At 38.3% G+C, this 20,006-nt stretch overlaps 1 protein-coding gene and 1 pseudogene across 19 annotated transcripts in view; one reads left to right on the forward strand and one right to left on the reverse strand.

Moving 5' to 3' along the window:
* The window catches only part of LARP1B (La ribonucleoprotein 1B), a 137,064-nt gene that overhangs the window by 55,023 nt on the left and 62,035 nt on the right, over positions 1–20,006 (reverse strand). The window lies entirely within an intron of this gene.
* LOC147355152 (secreted protein of Ly-6 domain 1 pseudogene) lies at positions 4,020–4,629 on the forward strand (annotated as a pseudogene).

Below are 20,006 nucleotides of genomic sequence, written 5' to 3' on the forward strand. Positions count from 1 at the left end.
CTCCAGTACTCTTGCCTGGAAAATCCATGAACGGAGGAGCCTGGTAGGCTGCAGTCCATGGGGTCGCTAAGAGTCCGACACGACTGAGTGACTTCACTTTCACTTTTTACTTTCATGCATTGGAGAAGGAAATGGCAACCCACTCCAGTATTCTTGCCTGGAGAAACCCAGGGATAGGGGAGCCTGATAGGCTGCCATCTATGGGGTCGCACAGAGTCAGACACGACTTAAGCGACTCAGCCACAGCAGCAGCAGTAGACTTTTAATACTAGTCCAAGAAGTTTCTACCTCATTTTCTAATAGGGGAAACATATGATGGGAGATAAATCTAGATGGATCTGAAGGTTCATTTCCAAGCCCCTTTTATAAACTTAGCAGCAAGGATGCTGAGTAGGTCTAAGTTGTTAGCTCTAAGGAAGAATGGGCCCATCCATGTCCCTAGGCCACCTTCTAATTTCCGTTACATAATTACTTAGATTTTCCTTGCCCTAGACTACAAATATGCAAAACATTACAAAGGTAAAGGCCATTCTCTACTGGAAGGTCATTCGGCCATAGTGCATGAAGACTATCCAAGCCTGGCCAAAGCCATGGGGGGAGGGAGGAAGAGTTTGAGGGGCTGCTTATATTGTATTACGTCTGGTTATTTTCCCCCAATAAACCCTATATCATGTCTACATCACTCAGTGCTATTATGTCCATAACCTTTTACAGCGTAACATCTAAAAAGAATGGACACAGGTAAAAGACAAAATAATTTGTCTGATGAATCAAATTAAACTTCATTACAAAATAGTTGTGACATCTTGCTCTTAATAGCTAACAACCTTTTCTTTCTGTATTCAAATATGAGTAGCTACTTGCCAGTTCACACCATTTAGGAGATCCAGTTAGCCTTTCAAAATAGGATCTATCTTTTTTCCATGAAAATGTCTTAAATGATTACTTCCCCCATACCAAAATTACTTTCCCAAATGTCTTCAATAAACTCTTCAAGCTAATTCAGAGTTATTATTCTTCACTGGCCCTTATCTTGCTACAGAGCTTGCTATTAGCAACTCACTTGAGTGAACATTTATTGTATGCTTCTCACATGCCAAAAATGAATAAACACAGTTCTGATACAAACACAAATTATATGTTTCTGTTTTGTTTTTAATTTTTAAAATTAACTAAGGTATAACACACCCAAATTTATATATATCAGTTCAGTTCAGTCGCTCAGTCATGTCCGACTCTTTGCCACACCATGAATCGCAGCACGCCAGGCCTCCCTGTCCATCACCAACTCCTGGAGTTCACTCAGACTCACGTCCATCGAGTCAGTGATGCCATCCAGCCATCTCATCCTCTGGCGTCCCCTTCTCCTCCTGCCCCCAATCCCTCCCAGCATCAGAGTCTTTTCCAATGAGTCAACTCTTCGCATGAGGTGGCCAAAGTACTGGAGTTTCAGCTTTAGCATCATTCCTTCCAAAGAACACACAGGACTGATCTCCCTTAGAATGGACTGGTTGGATATATATACACATTACTGAGGACATAAATCATAAGTTTATATCTCAATGAAGGGTCAAAAGTGAATGAACCTGTGGGACCACCATTTGGGTAAAGATATAACTAAGCACCCTAGAAGTACCTTCATGCACCTTCCTATTACTACCCTCTTTCTTCCTAAAGATAGCCAACACTCTGACTTTAATTCTATAGATTCATTTGCCTGTCTTTCAAATTTATAAAAAAGTAATCACAACATATGGTTTCTTTTACACAAAAATATCTTTACGAGATTCATTTATAGTCTGTGACTCTACACCAGAGATCAGCAAACTACAGCCCCGAAAAGCCAAGTTTGTTTTTGTTAAGTACCTATTTGTTTATATACTGCATATGGCTGGCTCCAGTGCTACAACTGCAGGGTTGAGTAGTTGCCATAGTCAATGTATGACATACCAAGCCTAAAATATTTACTACATAGCTCTTTACAGAAAAAGCTTGTCCATCCCTGCAATGATCAAACCATGATTTTTAAAAAATCCATTCTACTGTTGATGAGCATTCAGGTCCTTTTCAGACAGTAGTCATTATAAAAAATGTTACCATAACTGTTTTTACAAAACACTTACTTTGGTCAACAGACATATTTTTTCCCTCTTTTTAAAAAATTGTTATAGGCATACAGTTGATTTACAATGTTGTATTACTTTCAGGTGTACAGTAAGTGAATCAGTTATACATGTATTCACTTTTTTACGATTCTTTTCCCATTTAGGTCATTATAGAGTATTGAGTAGAGTTTCCTATGCTATACAGCAGGTTATTATTAGTTATCTTTTTATTTATAGTAGTCTATATATGTCAGTCCCAATCTCCCAATTTCTCTCTCCCCCTGCCCTATCCCCTGGTAACCATAAGTTTGTTTTCTATATCTGGGACTCTTAAAATATAGGTTTCTTTCTTTTCTCTCTCTCTTCTTTTTGGCTGCATAACATGGCATGTGGGATCTTAGTTCCCAGATTAGGGATTGAATCCATGCCTCCTGCAGCAGAAGTGTGGAGTCTTAACCACTGGACCACCAGGTTAGTCCCTTTCTCTTTTTCTTTTAAACTGAAGTATAATTGACATTTATTTTGTGATTGTAAAAGCTGGACCATAAAGAAGGCAGAGCACCAAAGAACAGATGCCTTCGAACTGTGGTGCTGGAGAAGACTCCTGAGAGTCCCTTGGGTTGCAAGGAGATCAAATGAGTCAATCTTAAGGGAAATCTACCCCAAATACTCATTAGAAGGACTGATGCTAAAGCTGAAACTCCAGTATTTTGGTCACCTGATGCGAACGACCGACTCATTGGAAAAGTCCCTGATGCTGTGAATGATTGAGGCCAGAAAGAGAAGAGTGCATCAGAGGATGAGATGGCTGGATGGCATCAATGATGCAATGGACATGAACTTGGGCAAACTTTGGAAGATGGTGCAGGATAGGGAGGTCTGGCATGCTACAGTCCATGGCGTTGCAAGGAGTCAGACACAACTGGGTGATTGAACAATAATAATTGATATATAATATTTTATATATATATATCCGGTCCCATCACTTCATGGGAAATAGATGGGCAAACAGTGGAAACAGTGTCAGACTTTATTTTTTTGGGCTCCAAAATCACTGCAGATGGTGACTGCAGCCGTGAAATTAAAAGACGCTTACTCCTTGGAAGGAAAGTTATGACCAACCTAGATAGCATATTCAAAAGCAGAGATATTACTTTGCCAACAAAGGTTCATCTAGTCAAGGCTATGGTTTTTCCTGTGGTCATGTATGGATGTGAGAGTTGGACTGTGAAGAAGGCTGAGCACCGAAGAATTGATGCTTTGGAACTGTGTTGGAGAAGACTCTTGAGAGTCCCTTGGACTGCAAGGAGATCCAACCAGTCCATTCTGAAGGAGATCAGTCCCGGGATTTCTTTGGAAGGACTGATGCTAAAGCTGAAACTCCAGTACTTTGGCCACCTCATGCGAAGAGTTGACTCATTGGAAAAGACCTGGGAGGGATTGGGGGCAGGAGAAGAAGGGGACGCCAGAGGATGAGATGGCTGGATGGCATCACTGACTCAATGGACTTGAGTCAGTGAACTCCGGGAGTTGGTGATGGACAGGGAGGCCTGGTGTGCTGCAATTCATGGGGTCGCAAAGAGTCAGACACGACTGACTGACTGATCTGATCTGATCTGATCTGATTCTATATTATACAGGCTATCCCCAGGTGCTCAATAGTAAAGAATCTGCCTGCAATGCAAGAGACTTCCAGGATACGCCAGTTACATTCCTGGGTCGGGAAGATCCCCTGGAGTAGGAAATGGCAACCCACTCCAATATACTTGCATGGAGAATCCCATGGACAAAGGGGCCTGGTGGGCTAAAGTCCGTGGGGTCACAGAGAGTCGGACACAACTGAGCAACTAAACAACAACAAGAACAATTCTATGTGTAGGGGTACAACACAGTAGTGCACAATTTTTAAAGGTTATATTCCATTTATAATTATTATAAAACATTGGTTATAGCCCTTTGATATGTACAACATACTAAGGATATGTACAAGCTACCAAGGATAAGGTAGCTTATCCTATACTCAATAGTTTGTACTTCTCATGCTGTGGTTCGGTCCTGCCTTCTGTAAGTCTTTGGGGCTTGAGCCAGATCCAGAGATGGCTAAGTGCCTTCTGCTACTGCTGCTGGTGGTCCTGTCCTCACTGCTCGGACTCCCGCAAGCTCTAGAATGTTTCCAGTGTAACAGAGTCAACGCCAGCGGGGTCTGCGAGACTAGGGGAAGCACCTGCCAGACTCAAGGCAGCCAGCAGCGCTTTCTGAGGAGGATCTACGAAAATGGCACGCTTTCCTATGGACACCAGGGTTGTAGCCAACTATGTATTCCCATGAAGCTCTTTAATCCCAGCGTTATTGTGGAATATAAATGCTGTCATGACTCGCCTCTCTGCAACAAGTTCTAAAGTCAGGGCCCCCAGCTTTTGCCCTGATCTTTTATGGATGAAGCTAATTTCAGTTCAGTTCAGTTCAGTTCAGTGGCTCAGTCATGTCCAACTTTTTGCGACCCCATGAATCGCAGCATACCAGGCCTCCCTGTCCATCACCAACTCCCGGAATTCACTCAGACTCACGTCCATCGAGTCAGTGATGCCATCCAGCCATCTCATCCTCTGTTGTCCCCTTCTCCTCCTGCCCCCAATTCCTCCCAGCATCAGAGTCTTTTCCAATGAGTCAACTCTTGGCATGAGGTGGCCAAAGTACTGGAGTTTCAGCTTCAGCATCATTCCTTCCAAAGAAATCCCATGGCTGATCTCCTTGCAGTCCAAGGGACTCTCCCTAAATTGCAACCACCGCAGCCTCCAAGATTCTCTGATCTGAATGTGAATCCCCTATGAGAAGCAGTCTCAGACTTGTTCTGTCTTCAAACTCCTTTTCCTTCACTTCAAGAAGCCCCAGGGATGTAGTCTTTGAAACCAAATTGGGATGAAGATTAGTGGGCATAGCTAGGTCCAAGGATACTTTCTTCCTTTTCAGGTCCTAATTGGCAGTCACACTGATTGGCTGCTTAAAAAGGCAGGGTCTGGGGAAGGCTGAATTTGTGATTCTGCATGTTCTGGAGGCAGGAATTGAAGGAGGAGGGGGAGTCTTCCAAGGCTGAAAAAAGTAGAAGTGTGAGGGGCTCCATAAATGATGGGTTAGTTCAGTGGGCTAGGTGTTGTAACACAAATCTCTTAAGTATCAGTGGCTTAAAAAAAATGGAGTCGCTTATGTCAAAGGGATCCAAGATGGAGCTGGGAGGCATTAAGGAAGTGGAACTTACACACATCAACTGCTAAACCCAACATAACCTTCGAACCCAGACATCCTGAGACCACCTAGAACTTTCTTCTTTTCTCCTTAGAGAGCACAGCTTAGCAACCAATCTGCTGCCAGCAAGTGACTCAATGCCTGCCAGCACCAATCATAGTTCTGTAATGATAACCTTTGTTTCTTCTCTAGAATGTCTCTGTTGCCTTTAAAATCCCCCACTATTGTCTATTGCCCCACCTGGAGCACATGTGAGTTGCCATTCAAATGGTTGCCTCCCAAAAGGCAATTCTTAGCACTCTCAATAAACTTTCTTATTTGCAAAAAAAAAAAAAAAATAGTTTGTACTTCTTACTAACCCACCTCTATATTGCCCATCCCTCCTTTCCTCTCATGCTGGTAACCACTAGTTTGTTCTTATATCCATGAGAATGTTTCTTTTTTGTTATATTCTCTAGTTTGCTGTTTTTTAGATTCCACATATAAATGAGATGATACTTCCTCTGACTTACTTCATTTAGCATAATGCTCTCTAAGCCCATCCACAGTGCCGCAAATGGTAAAATTTTGTTCTTTTTGTGGCTGAATAGTATTCCATTGTTCTGTGTGTGCACATAAACACATATAAACACATACATCACATCTTTAAGCACTCATCTGTTGATGCACATTTTGGATGCTTCTATATTTTGGCACTTATAAATATTGCTGCTATGAACATTGGGGTGTGTGTATCTTGTTAAATTAATTTTGTTTTTTTCTCAGATATACACCCAGGACTGGAATTGTCAAGTAACATGGTGGTTCTACTTTTAGATTTTTGAGAAACCTCCATACTGCTTCGCACAGTGGCTGCACCAATCCACATTCCAACCAACAGCATGGAGGGTTCCCTTTTCTCCATACCCTCACCAACATTTGTTATTTGTGTTCTTTTGGATGAGAGTCATTTTGACAGATGTGAGGTGATATCCCATTGTGGTTTTGATTTGCATTTCCCTGATGATTAATCATGCTGAGCATCTTTTCTTGTGCCTGTTGGCCACCTGTCCTCAGGAAAAATGTCTATTCAGTTCTTTGACCCATTTTTTAGTCTTTTTTTTTTTTTTAATTGAGTTGTATGAGCTATTTATACATGTTGGTTATTAACCCTTTACTGGTCATATAATTTGCATATTATCTCTCTCTATTGGTAGGTTGTCATTCACTTTTGTTGAAGATTTCCTTTGCTGTGCAAAAATTGTTTAAGTTTAATAAGGTTCCATTTGTTTACTTTTGCTTTTATTCCCTTTACTTTAGGAGCTAGACCCCCCCAAAAAATATTCCTGTGATTTATGACCGCAGACATGACATATATTTTTATTAAGTATTTACTAGGAGTGGAATTGCTGAATTAGGTGGTACACTTCAACTTTAGTAGAAATTGGCAAATACACTTTCATAGTGATTGTGCCTATTTATATTCCAACTAGCAATATGTAAGTTCATATTGCTCTACATTCTCATCAACACTTGGGATTGTCAGTTTTTAAAAATTTAGTCCTTTTGAAAAGAATGAAACTATGAATATAAACATTCTGAATGGACCTCAAGGGCATTATGACTGAAAAAAATGTCAGTCTCAAAGGGTAACATGCTATACGATTTCATTTATGTAACATTCTCAAAATGACAACATTGCAGAGAGAGAGAACAAATTAGTGGCTACCAAGGATTAGGAATAGCAGAAGGGAGCAGATGGGTGTAAGTTTAATAGCAGAAGGTAGATCATTTTTTTTTTTTTGAACACAAGGGATATCTTTATGCTGAAAAAACAATTCAGTGCCTTGACTCTGAGGGTAGTTATGTGAATCAACATGTGATAAAATGACACAGAACTATACATACATATTATCATTGTGATAATGTACATCAATTTCTTGGTTTTAATATTGTGCTTTAATTATGGTTTATCTAATATATTAGATTTAATTATCTAAGATGATAACCTTTCACGGTTATCTAGATGAAGCGTACAGTGGACCTCTTTGAACTATTTTTCCAACTTCTTATGAATCTATAATTATCCCCCGAAACTTAAAAATTTAAATATTTAGCCACTCTGGTAGATATGTTATCTGACTGTGGTTTTAATTTGTATTTCTCTGATGACTAATAATGATGAAAATCTTTTTACAAGTTATTTGGATAGCTTTTTTTTTTGTGGTAGGACTATTTAATTCTACTGCTCATTTTCCTATACAGTTGTCCTCACTGACTTTTAAGAGTTCTTTAAAAGATGTTTTAAATGGTTTTTCCCCTACTCTGAACCATGCCTTTTCACTCTCTTATGGTGTCTTTTGTAAGAGACAAAAAGCTAAATGTAGTACATTTTATCAATCATTAGCATCATTGTGTTATATCCTGGTTAGTAAATCTTTCTGTACCAAAAGATCTTGGAAATAGTATCTTAATCTTCAATTCTCACAAAGCCTGGAACATAACTGGCTATTAATGAATATTTGTTGAAAAAAAAAATGGTACCCCTTTGGTTCAGCACTTCATTTCATCTCTGGATTACAATTAATGAATTGTAACTCATCCTCTGGCCTCCCCTACTCTGACCTAAACTAATGCTTCTGTGAGATTAAAACCTTATTAAACCATATTTTGATCATACTACTTTTCTTTATAAGAAGTGCAACCGCTCCTTATTCTAAATTTCTACATAGCTTTTAAGACACTTCACAATCTGCTCCCATCCCATCTACCCAAACAATCTTTAACTTCAGTACATTAAAACAATATTGATATTTAACTTACAGAAATTTGATTTTACTTGTTCAACAACAGAAACTTTTTTCAAATTATTGTTTTTTAATGCAACAACCATTCTACTCAAAGAACATATGCACACACTGGAGAACTTAAAGCCCTAAAATGTTATCTCACATAAAGAAAAACACAACAAAATGATATATACATTTTAATAATGTCTTGACCATGAAAAGATAAAGTGTTCAGGGAATCCCCTGGTGGTACAGTGGTTAGGATTCTGCACTTCCACTGCTGGGAGCCCTGGTTGGATCCTTGGCTGGGAAAATATTACAAGCCATGCAGTGCAGCCAAAAAAAGGATTAAAAGGTAAAGTGTCCATCCAAACAAGTATAGTCTCACTGAGCACCATCACCATGTTTTTTTAAAAAAAGTTGAGAACCATAGAGAAACACTAACTAAATCGAAAAATCAGCTCTTAGGAAAAAGATGACCATGAACAGAAAGAGCCACCAAGTTAGAATCTTCATAAATTTGCTCCAGTGCTTCCGACAGGGAAACACTTGAGTATTTTATAAATATGATCCTGCTACATTATCATACACATAATAACTTTACATATGCATATTATGATATGAGGTTGTGCTTAAAACCACATACATACTTTACAACTGGTTAAAGGGAATTTTAAGAGTATTTTGGCCATACTCAATTTTCAACTTAAAAAGGACTCTAGAACCAATTCCCAAATAATTTTTGACTTCACTGCATTAGAGAAGACACAGTTATGTCTTCTTAGACCAATCAATCAAAAGGTTGAGCAACTTTTCTTTACTCAAGAAAGTCATTTAAAAATTACAAAATGTATTTTTCATAAATTATCTTTTATCAAGATATTAAAAAGTACATCTGTGTTACACATGACTGCAATTCCATCAAAGAAGGAATAGGTCAGAATTTTACATGTAGAATTTTATAAACTATATGTTTCATTGTAATAGCTAGCTTTAACATTATCTTTGAAGGAGATACTTTAGAAACTGATTTGTTTTTCATTTATTGACATAAATTATTTTAGTGTTCTTGGTCATTCTTCAATCCACTTTTTTAAAACACAAGATTTTCATCATCATTGTCCTTAGCAATAATCACAAGGTTTTAACATTTTCTTGAGATAGTTCACCCATTTCCAGCACCAGTGGCTACTTTCTGTCCTCACCTCTCTTTTCTCCATTTTCCTGCTTCAAGTCAACTGGCTACCTTTGCTAGCTGGACTACCTATTCTATTTTGATTTTGTACATTTCCCAATACTGCCTAAAAACCAAGACTAAGCTCTTGCCTGCATCAAGGGATGAAAAGTTTGACAGAAGTTATAAGGGGACAACTTTTCAACCACTGTTATGGTTGTAAAAACCATAACAGTTGTAAAAACATTTCTCTGCCACAGAAACCTGAAAAGGAAATCAAGCAGAGTCCCAGGAAAAGGCAAGATATGAGTCAGTTGTAGGGCTGACTAGTCCACACCTTAAACTGAACATACAAAAGAGGTTCCTAGTCCAAGTTCAACAAACAGGGGAAACATAAAGGACCTTGGGCCTGTAAATGCCACGACAGCAGGGACTTTTTATTTAACTCAACACTGTATACAAGTGCCTACCAGTATACTTGACACCTCACAGGTACTCAGGTATCTGTAATGAATGAACAAATGAATGGATGATTGAATGAGAAACAAGACAGAAACTGAAGTCAGGAAGAATGTGTTCCACAGACTTAGGGAATAAACTTAGAGTTGCTGGGGTGAAGGACAGGGGAAGGTATAGTTAGGGAGTTTGGGATGGGCATCTACACACTGCTATATGGATAACCAACAAGGACCTACTGCATAGCACAAGGAACTGTGCTCAATGCTATCTGGCAGCTTTCGTGAGAGGAGAACTTGGGGAAGAAAGGATACATGCATATGTATGGCAGAGTCCTTCTGCTGTCCACCTGAAACTATCACAATACTGTTAATTAACTATACTCCAATAAAAAGTTAAAAAAAAAAAAAGTATACTGTATGGTAACATTTAGATAAAGCTCAAAACCAGGCCAAAGGGGGGAAAAAAAAGATGGTTGTAACAATTTAATCTAGCACTAACTGTAGTATCTGAGTTCCTACTGCACTATTCTTTACAAAGACTGAATTCTGTCAGACTAACTTTATGATGTAAAAGTTATGATCTTCTACTTCTTTATATGATAGAGGAGCTGATACAAGCCTATTTCTCCCAATGAAAATAACTGAAAACTGATATAAGACTCCCTAAGACATATCCAAAAATGCCTGCAGTGAAACTGAGCTAAAGACATATATTAAAGGTCAATAGTGTTGGAAGATGATGACGTATAGACCCAATTGAGAATGGAGACCCCTTGTTAACCACTCATCAACACGCAAGGGATCCAGTTGAGATACACTTTAAAATTAGGCCATGCTATAGAGTAAGGCCCACACCCTACAGTAAGACTTACTCTAGATTCTCTAGCAGAGGTGTAACCCAATACTTGACAAGATTTTAAGGGGGCACAGAGTTTAGAGGTTAAATTCTATAAAGTTAGAGGTTTTTCAAAGATCTGACCCAACAAAGAGTAAAATCAAGCCAACAACATTTTAAGTTGGGCAACCAATAAGAAAAAAAAATCAACAATCCTCAGAGGAAGATGACAATCTATAATCTCTACAGTATAAGCAGATAATATCTATAATGTCTAGTAAAAAGACATTTCTCATTTAATATTTAAAATGTAAAAAACAAAAACAGGGAATTGTAACACACAGTCAAGAAAATAAGTCAATAGAAATTGTCTTCCAGATATTTCAAGTGTTGGATTTTACAATAGGGACTTAAAAATAACTATTATAGAGTTATCTTTGAGGCACTAAAGGAAAAGATGATCTTAATGAATGATGAGATAGGGAACTGCACCTAAAAAAGTAAGACTACAACAAAAATGAAGCAGGGCAAAGGCTAATAGAACACACTGGTCATAGCAAATACCCTCTTCCAACAACACAAGAGAAGACTCTACACATGGACATCACCAGATGGTCAATACCTAAATCAGATGGATTATATTCTTTGCAACCAAAGATGGAGAAGCTCTATACAGTCAGCAAAAACAAGACTGGGAGCTGACTGTGGCACAGACCATGAACTCCTTATTGCCAAATTCAAACTTAAATTGAAGAAAGTGGGGAAAACCACTAGGCCATTCAGGTATGACCTAAATCAAATCCCTTATGATTATGCAGTGGAAGCGACAAAGGTTCAAGTGATTAAATCTGTTAGAGTGAGTACCTGAAGAGCTATAGATGGAGGTTCATGACACTGTACAGGAGACAGGGATCAAGACCATCCCCAAGGAAAAGAAATGCAAAAAGGCAAAATGTTTGTCTGAGGAAGCCTTACAAATAGCTGCAAATAGAAGAGAAGGGAAAAGGCAAAGGAGAAAAGGAAAGATATACCCACCTGAATGCAGAGTTCCAAAGAATAGCAAGGAAAGATAAGAAAGCCCTTCTCAGTGATCAGTGCAAAGAAATAGAGGAAAACAACAGAATGGGAAAGATTAAAGAGCTCTTCAAGAAAATTAGAGATACAAAGGTAACATTTCATGCAAAGATGGGCACAATAAAGGACAGAAATGGTATGGACCTAACAGAAGCAGAAGATATTAAGAAGAGGTGGCAAGAATACACAGAAGAACTATACAAAAAAGATATTCATGACCCAGATGATCACGATGGTGTGATCACTCACCTAGAGCCAGACATCCTGGAATGCGAAGTCAAGTGGGCCTTGGAAAGCATCACTAGGAACAAAGCTAGTGGAAGTGATGGAATTCCAGTTGAGCTATTTCAAATCCTAAAAGATGATACTGTGAAAGTGCTGCACTCAATATGCCAGCAAATTTGGAAAACTCAGCAGTGGCCACAGGACTGAAAAAGGTCAGTTTTCATTCCAATCCCAAAGAAAGGCAATGCCAAAGAATGTTCAAACTACCGCACAATTGCACTCATCTCATATGCTAGTAAAGTAATGCTAAAAATTCTCCAAGCCAGGCTTCAACAGTACGTGAGCCATGAAATTTCTGATGTTAAGTTGCATTTAGAAAAGGCAGAGGAACCAGAGATCAAATTGCCAACATCCGTTGGATCATCAAAAAAGCAAGAGAGTTCCAGAAAAACAGTATTTCTGCTTTACCGACTACGCCAAAGCCTTTGACTGTGTGAATCACAACAAACTGTGGAACATTCTTAAAGAGATGGGAATACCAGACCACCTGACCTGCCTCCTGAGAAATCTGTATGCATGTCAGGAAGCAACAGTTAGATCTGGACATGAACAACAGACTGGTTCCAAATCAGGAAAGGAGTACATCAAGGCTGTATATTGTCACCCTGCTTATTTAACTTATATGCAGAGTACATCATGAGAAACACTGGGTTGAGTGAAGCACAAGCTGGAATCAAGACTGCCGGGAGAAATATCAATAACCTCAGATATGCAGATGACACCACCCTTATGGCAGAAAGTGAAGAGGACTAAAGAGCCTCTTGATGAAAATGAAAGAGGAGAGGGAAAAAGTTGGTGTAAAGCTCAACATTCAGAAAACAAAGATCATGGTATCTGGTCCCATTACTTCATGGCATATAGATGGAGAAACAATGGAAACAGTGAGAGACTTTATTTGGGGGGCTCCAAAATCACTGCAGATGGTGACTGCAGCCATGAAATTAAAAGATGCTTACTCCTTGGAAGAAAAGTTATGACCAACCTACACAGCATATTAAAAAGCAGAGACATTACTTTGCCAACAAAGGTCCATCTAGTAAAAGTCATGGTTTTTCCAGTAGTCATGTATGGAAGTGAGAGTTGGCCTATAAAGAAAGCTGAGTGCCGAAGAACTGATGCTTTTGAACTGTAGTGTTGGAGAAGACTCTTGAGAGTCCCTTGGATTGCAAGGAGATCCAACCAGTCCATCCCTAAAGGAAATCAGTCCTGAATATTCATTGGAAGGACTGATGCTAAAGCTGAAACTCCAAAACTCTGGCCACCTGATGCGAAGAACTAACTCAATCGAAAAGACCCTGATACTGGGAAAGATTGAAGGCTAGAGGAGAAGGGGATGACAGAGGATGAGATGGTTGGATGGCATCACCAACTCAATGGACATGAGTTTGAGTAGACTCTGGGATTTGGCGATGGATAGAGAGGCCTGGCCTGCTGTAGTCCTTGGGGTCACAAAGAGTTAGACACAACTGAGTGACTGAAGTGAACTGACAACAAAAATATAAATTACATAACCGAAAACTTTGTCCTTGGGTGTGCTTAAGAAAAGAACAAAGATGGCATTAATTAAAATGAAGACAGATTTGTAGAACAATTTAATCTATAAAACAGACGAAATATATGTAAGAAAACAGACAAAACTTCAGGAGTCTGTGAAACTACTGAATGGTGTAACATACATGTAATAAAAATTCCGTAATAAAAGTAGTAAGATTAAAAGTACAAAGAAACAACAGCTGAAATTTCCCCAGTTTTGAAGAAAAGCATCAAATTATTAGTCCATGAATTTCAGTTGTCCTATAATTGGATAAATTCAAAGAAAATCACTCTGAAACACATCACAGCAAAACTGCTGAAAAATCGGTAGTACGCGAGAAATCTTGAAAGTAGCCAGGGACAGAGGATGAGGGGAGGACAGATTAAGAAATATACTAGAACAACAATACAAATAATACTTGACTTCTCATTAGAAACTGTATAGTACAGAAGACAATGGAATATCATCTTTAAAATGCCAAAAGACTGTCAATCCAGATTCTATATCTAATGAAGACATTACAAAAATTAGAATCAAATACATTATCAGTAAATGAAAGCTGAGATGTATTATTATCAGATATACACTACAAGAAATGCTAAAAAATATTCTTCAAGTAGAAAATCATATAGAAACTTGAAAAATAAAAGGAAACAGAAAGAGTAAATATAAAAGACTATGATTTTCTTTCCACAATTTCCTTAAAAGACAACTGTTAGTTTAAAGCAAAAGTATAATACTTTAAAATGGGATTTAGAACACATGTAAAAGGATATGACAACACTAGCACAAAGGCAGTAGAATCATATTTTTGTAATTACAAACTATATTTATAAGCCAAGAAGTACTAAATGTCAGATGAGAAGTGAAAAGTGTGAAGTGATATAATAATGTCTTTAAATAGATCTTGAAAAGTTAAAGAAAGAACGTAAAGACTCTCAGTCGTGTCCGACTCTTTGCGACCCCATGGACTGTAGCCTACCATGCTCCTCTGTCCATGGAATTTTCCAGAAAGAGTACTGGAATGGGTTGCTATTTCTTTCCAGGGGATCTTCCCAATCCAGTGATCAAACCCGGGTCTCCCGCATTGCAGGCAGACGCTTTACTGTCTAAGCCATCAGGGAAGCTAAGTTAAGGAGGCATATTATTAGCACTAGAGTAATCACTAAAAAATAATATTTAAAGAAGCATAACTAAGAAGCCAAGAGAAAATAAAATGTAATATTACAAAATGTTTGATCAGCTCAAAGAGGTCACAAAAGAAGTTAAAAGGAAATAAAAATATTAAAACTAATAAGACCCAATTATGATGTCTACAAGAAATCCTCCTTTAAAATAAAGGCACTAATCAAGGAATTCACTGGTGATCCAGGGGCTAGGACTCAGCACTTTCACTGCCAGGGCCCAGGTTTGATCCTTGGTTGGGGAACTAAGATCCTGCAAGCCACCTGGTGTGGCATAAAATAAAGGCACTAATAGGTTGAAAGTGAAAAGATGAAAGGAAGCTGGTAACTTTGGCTTCAACATCAGCTTCAAGATACAGTATTACAAGAAATTAAGAGGCATATTTCAAAATGATTAATCAATTCATCAATAATATATAACAATATATGCATATTGCATCTCATAACAGATGTACATACATACATCATATACATGAATGTGAAACTGTTGGTTGCTCAGTTGTGTCCAACTCTCTGCAACCCCATGGACTGCAGCCCACCAGACTCTTCTGTCCCTGGAATTCTCCAGGCAAGAATACTGGAGTGAGTTGCCATTTCCTTCTCTAGGGGATCTTCCCAACCCAGGGATCAAACCTGGGTCTCCTGCATTACAGGCAGATTCTTTACCCTCTGAGTCAACAGGGAAGCTCCCTGCATCATATGCATATATGTATTTCATAATAGAATTACAAAATTTATGTAGCAAAAACTGACAGCTCTAAAGGAAGAAATAAATGTTAAGCATAACTAACGATTTTAATATCCCTCTCTCAGTAATTTATACAAGAAAAAAACAAAACATCTACAGGATATATAAGATTTGAACAGCCCTATCAGATAACAACCTGGCCTAGTTGATATTTATAGATTACACCTAAAACCTGCATATTACAAATTATTTCCAAGTATACATAAATTTCCACCAAGATAAACCATATGCTGGGCCATAAAATAAGTCTCAATAAATTTTAAAAGACTGAAATCTAACAAAAGATTCTCTGATTTTAAAGGAATTAAATTAAAAGTCAATAAATGAAAGGTGTCTCAAAAATCCCCAACAATGAATTGTATCTTTAAAAATACAATTGGTATTGTATTTTGGTAAGCTGGTTATTGGTATTTTACCACATTAAAAAAAATAATTTAATCCCCCAGATACTTAGTGTTAGGTAGTTAGAATAGGAAACAGGAGTCCAAAATAGTGGTGGCTAAAAGACAAGGAAGGGAAAAGCCTGCAAAAATATAACAAAGGAAGGTCCGAGGACCGGAGTGAGGACCTCAGGTAAACAAACAGCACTCCTGGCTAGCCCAATTTACATAGGGCAGGTCCAGGGAGGAGGAAAAAACATGAAAAGAGGAGCCAAAGGGCTGGGGCTCTCTCTTCTCTTTGGGTCAGCATTCCCTCACACCTCGAGCATGTATTTTCCTGCTATTTTCTAAATAAAACTGAGCTATAACACGGAGCTGTAACACTGATCTGTCTAAGACCTATAACATGGTCTGTTGGAGACTCGAGAGCTATAACACAGTCTGTCCAAAAGCTGTGATGCACCGAGGGCTTTAACGTCCATCGATTCAAATCTTTGTTGTAACGAGACAGAACTGAGGAGATTACACTCACCTGACACTTAGAAATCTTTAAAACATACTTCTAAGGAATCTATGAGTCAAAGAAGAAATCACAAGGGAAATTATAAAATATTTCAGACTGAATAATAAAAACACAACAGATCAAAATTTGTCAGATGCAGTTAAAGCAGTGCTTAGAGAGAAATTTATAGCTTTAAATGTCTGTAAAGGAAAAAGAAGAAAGGTTAACTAGTGAACAGTATATTTCTACCTTAGGAAGCTAGAAGAAAAAGAGCAAATTATCTCCAAAGTAAATATTAAGAGTAGAAATCAGTGATACAAAAAGGAAAACAATGAGTACATAAAACAATATTGTGAGTATGAAACAATTCTCATTGTGGTTTTAATTTACAACTTTCTAATTAATAATGAGGTTAAACATTTTTAAAATTCTTCTTTCAGTCACTGGGATTTTCTCTTTTGTAAAACCCTATCTAAGCATTTTTTAATAGGGCTCTCTGTCTTTGCCTATTGAGTCATAAGAATTCTCTATACATTCTAAATAATTATTTTTGGCTGTATATATTCCAAAATATATACTCTCAACTTGTAAATTATTTTTACTTCCCATATGGTATCAGTTCAGTTCAGTCGCTCAGTCGTGTCCGACTCTTTGCAACCCCATGAATCACAGCACGCCAGGCCTCCCTGTCCATCACCAACTCCCAGAGTTCACTCAGACTCACGTCCATCGAGTCAGTGATGCCATCCAGACATCTCATCCTCTGTCGTCCCTTTCTCCTCCTGCCCCCAATCCCTCCCAGCATCAGAGTCTTTTCCAATGAGTCAACTCTTCACATGAGTGGCCAAAGTACTGGAGTTTCAGCTTTAGCATCATTCCTTCCAAAGAAATCCCGGGGCTGATCTCCTTCAGAATGGACTGGTTGGATCTCCTTGCAGTCCAAGGGACTCTCAAGAGTCTTCTCCAACACCACAGTTCAAAACCATCAATTCTTCTGCGCTCAGCCTTCTTCACAGTCCATACATGACCACTGGAAAAACCTTGACTAGACGGACCTTTGTTGGCAAAGTAATGTCTCTGCTTTTGAAAATGCTATCTAGGTTGGTCATAACTTTCCTTCCAAGGAATAAGCGTCTTTTAATTTCATGGCTGCAGTCACCATCTGCAGTGATTTTGGAGCCCAAAAAAATAAACATTCTGACACTGTTTCCCCATCTAGTTCCCATGAAGTGATGTGACCGGATGCCATGATCTTTGTTGTCTGAATGTTGAGCTTTAAGCATATGGTATACTTTAATAAATATACTTATTTTTAATGATATAAAGTGCATCAACAACTTTGCTGTTGCTGCTAAGTCGCTTCAGTCGTGTCCAACTCTGTGCGACCCCATAGACGGCCTCCCACCAGGCTCCCCTGTCCCTGGGATTCTCCAGGCAAGAACACTGGAGTGGGTTGCCATTTCCTTCTCCAATGCATGAAAGTGAAAAGTGAAAGTGAAGTCGCTCAGTCGTGTCCGACTCTTTGCGACCCCATGGACTGCAGCCTACCGGGCTCCTCCATCCAAGGGATCTTCCAGGCAAGAGTACTGGAGTGGGGTGCCATTGCCTTCTCTGATCAACAACTTTAGGTTTATATATTTATGGGAAAAAGCCTTCCCTGCACTCCCATCATTGAAATATCTTTCTCAGAAAAGTTTTATTGTTTTGTCTTTCACATTTAGGTTTCTCCTCCACTTAAAGTTGAGGCAAATACAGTTTGAGGCATACGTCAAATTTCTTTTTTTCCCCATAAGAGTATATTTTTGACTCAGAATCATTATTTAGTGCATTCTTTCCTCTTTGTTCTACAATACAGCCACCTGTGACATACATCATGTTTCTATATATGAGCAAATTCTTGGTTCCCTGTTCTCTCAGATTATTTACATATGCATAACCTATACTTCATTGTTTTAATTATTTAAAAATATTTTTTATCATTTATTTTGTGAAAAAAAAAAAGCCCTTGGTATCTGGTAGAGCAAGACAACCCTGTGCTTTTTCTTTGAAAGTGTCTTTGCTACTATAAGCTTTTTGCAGTTCTATATAAATTTTGGAATCAGCTCCTCCAATAGAGAGGGAGAGAGGGGAAAAACATTAGGGATTGCAAAAAATTTACAGGTCAAGATGTTGAGGACTGTCTTTACAGTAGTAACTGTCTTTACAATAGTAACTCTTGCAGTCCATAAAGATAGCATCTCTATTTAGATCATTTAATAACTTTTTAATAAAGTTTATAATGTTCTCCCAAGGATCTTGTACAGTTTTTGTTATGACCAAGTCCTAGTTCCTTCATATTTCTTTCATTATCTATTTTTGGCTGTGCTGGGTCTTTGTTGCTGTGTAGGCTTTTCTCTAGTTGCAGCGAGTGGGGGCTACTCTCTAGTTTTGGTGCCCTTCTCTTTGTGGTGGTTTATCTTGTTGCACAGCACAGGCTCTAGGGCACAAGACTTCAGCAGTTGCAGCATGAGAGTTCAGTAGTTGTAGGTGCTCAGTAGTTGTAGCTCCAGGGCATTAAAGCACAGGTTCAACATTTGTGGCACATGGGCTTAGCTGTTCTAGCATGTGGGATCTTCCTGGATTAGGGATTAAACCTAAGTCTCCTACACTGGCAGAGGAATTCTTTACCACTGAGCCACCAGGGAAGCCCTCCTTCATATTTCTTCCTTCATATTTCTTAACCCTATTATAAAATACTAGCATTTTTTAAAGTTTCATTTTAAAATTTAATTTTGCTGGAAGAAACACAAAAAGATTTTTAGATACTGATTTTTGTATCCAGCAACAAATATCTACAGTCTAATTCTAATAATTCATTTTTTTAATTTTCAAGGTTTTCAAAATAACTATTAATTTCATCTTATTCTTTAAATAAATGCTTTCAAATTTTTAACATTATGTATGATGTTAAATTCAGGTTCCTTGGCAGATATTTTTATTCACATTACAGAAATTTATATGTATTTTACAATTTCATTTTTCTAAATCATAAATATTAGCTTATCAAATGCTATTGCTCTATGCATTGTTTATATTTTTCTCTTCTGATCTCTAAATGTGGCCAATTGGTTTCCTAACATTTCCTAAAATAAGCCTCACATTCCTGCAAAGCTCGACTTATTAAATTTGTATTTCATGATTTGTAGAAATTTCTTAGCCCTATAACCCTTATGGCAGAAAGCGAAGAAGAACTAAAGAGCCTCTTGATGAAAGTGAAAGAGGAGAGGGAAAAAGTTGGCTTAAAGCTCAATATTTAGAAAACTAAGATCATGGCATCCGATCCCATCACTTCGTGGCAAATAGATGGGGAGTGGAAACAGTGGCTGACTTTATTTTTCTGGGCTCCAGAATCACTGCAGATGGCAACTGCAGCCATGAAATTAAAAGATGCTTACTCCTTGGAAGGAAAGTTATGACCAACCTACACAGCATATTAAAAAGCAGAGACATTACTTTGCCAACAAAGGTCCATCTCGACAATGCTATAGTTTTTCCAGTGGTCATATATGGATGTGACAGTTGGACTATAAAGAAAGCTGAGCGCCGAAGAATTGATGCTTTGGAACTGTGGTGTTGGATAAGACTCTTGAGAGTCCCTTGGACTGCAAGGAGATATAACCAGTCCATTCTGAAGGAGATCAGCCCTGGGTGTTCATTGGAAGGACTGATGTTGAAGC

This window comes from Bos grunniens, chromosome 17, assembly GCF_055505025.1.
Source record: "Bos grunniens cultivar Pamir isolate PY7600 chromosome 17, Bosgru_T2T1.0, whole genome shotgun sequence".
Classification (NCBI taxonomy): domain Eukaryota; kingdom Metazoa; phylum Chordata; class Mammalia; order Artiodactyla; family Bovidae; genus Bos; species Bos grunniens.